Genomic DNA, 2,335 nt, shown 5'->3' with positions numbered 1-2,335 from the left:
ATTTTAATTATTTTTTATATTACATATTGTACAAATATAGTTGATCATTATATATTATATAACTATCTGTTACTTCTGATTCTAAAAAAATTCAAAATTTTAACTCCTATGCCACTTTGGAGGGTTATACTTTATATTAATTTTTTCAACATCAAAAGTCTTAGTAATGATTTTTTAGATACTAATGAGTCAAATAATAATTTTTAATGAATTTTTAAAAATCGTTTAATGTTCCGTTTTACATTCATAAATTTATAAAAATGTTGATTTTCTGGAATTTGAAATAAAATACAAAAGTTGGATTTTTATTCTTATTCGTTTTAATTTTTTGATATTTTATTTGAATCTAAATTGGGGTATTTTCATATCGACATTTATGTTTTGAAGTTAATTAATTTAGTTGATTCAATTTATATAGATTTACTCTAGGACATGCATGTAAGCTAATCTATTTTAGGACATTGATGTAATATTGGAGGTCATTTAGTTTGTTTATGTCATTTACTCTATTTTTTAGTCTTTTTTATCGGCAGCCCAACTACACATCCAAGCATTTTTGTATCCAAATCCAACCAAGCAAGCCTACACTCAACAAAAATCACTTTCATTACACCCACGTGTACACACGCGCATTTCAATAATGCTTTTTCATCTTCGTCTTCGTCTTCGTTTTCGTGTTCTTCGTTCTTCTTCTTCGCTATCCTCCTTCTTCATCTTCGTAGCGTTCTTCCTTCTTCTTCTTCGTCTTCCTCCTTCTTCTTTTTCGCATTCTTTATTATTCTTCATGTGTTTTCTCTCAATCATCATTCTTTTATTGTTGCTGCATTTTTTTTCTCCTTTTAATTGAGGTTCATTTGGATCCAGAAATAAATAGAATTCGGTTTAGATTTGGTGAATATTTAACAATCATATATCTAACTCAATTCACAAATGAACCGAATTTGGTTCAGATTTGAACAAAAAGTGATAAACATTCAATAAGGTAGAAAAGCACATTTTAATTCATTTTTGCATGCAAATAAACTCAATTAAACTAAGAGATAAACCGAATTTCTTAAGGAATAACAGATTTGGTGAATACTTAAAAGTAGTATCAAGTGAACCTAACTCAATTCACAAATGAACCGAATTTGATTCTGATTTGAACAAATAGTTAAAAAATTACTTAAAGAATAAAAAATTTAGTTAATACTTATCAGCAGCATCAAGTGAAACTCAATCAACATACAGATGAACCGAAATAAACTAAGAAATGAACTGAAATTATTTAATGATGACATCAGAGAAAATCAAAACTAATAAAGATGTTAGCAAAATATTGGTGTTATTGGTGATAACGATAATGAAAAAGGAAAAGAGGAGGAGGAGGAGGAGGAGGAGGAGGAGGAGGGAAGAAGAAGAACCTGCGTGAATTCGGAAGAAGAAGAGAAGAAGAAGGAGGCACATGATTTGAAAAGTTGTTATAATAACTTGGTTAGATTTGGTTAAATATTTTGCTTGGATATAGAGCTTTATTCTTTTATCAGTGACCAAAAAATGCTTGTATTTAACAAATGACTTGTGCATTTGATCCAAATCTTTTTGACAACATTTGAATAACTATTTGCAAAGTACAAGCAAAAACGTAGCATAACTTAATAACATGATTTTTAATTTTTTTTTTAAAATATATATTTAATATTTAATTATTTTTGTTATATTTTTAAATATTTTGGATACTTATTCGGCATTTGTATCTGTTGAGTTTAGAAACAATAATTATTATTGATGATGACAAACATATATGTATTTGATTAGATAAAAAATCAAAAGGTTCGTTTGATAGATGTTTTATTGGTATAGACCCGAGTCAGTTTTTGTTTGAGTAGCCAAATAGAAACAAAGTTCAGCAACATATTTTATCACATGGATAATGGTTAATGCTACAGCTGGAGCTTTATCATTTTGCGTGAAACAAATTAAAGTTAGAAAAAGTATAGGGGAATGACGTGGCGGAAATTAGCGAGTTAAGAATTTATTATAAGAGATACGTTGTAAGTACAGTTCTTAACCAGTCGAAAATTTGCTTATCAATTTAGAAGGGGTTGTCACAAAATTAAAATGAAAATACTGGGAGTATAAATCCCAGGTCGTCTCCCAACGAGTTGCAGAAAGGTGTGTTATTTTATTAATCAGATGTTTTCTAAAATGGTTTGAGTTGATAAACAGGAAATTAAATCAGAGAAATTATGTAATGTAAATAAAAACCTTGACTGGGAGTAGATTAGTTGGAAGCCCTATCCTTGATGGAGTTCTCTCAAGATTAAAATGATAATTGAAGGTTGTTCTGCTTAGT

Source organism: Arachis ipaensis, chromosome B10, assembly GCF_000816755.2.
Source record: "Arachis ipaensis cultivar K30076 chromosome B10, Araip1.1, whole genome shotgun sequence".
NCBI classification, from domain to species: domain Eukaryota; kingdom Viridiplantae; phylum Streptophyta; class Magnoliopsida; order Fabales; family Fabaceae; genus Arachis; species Arachis ipaensis.
This window is presented reverse-complemented; position numbering follows the sequence as displayed.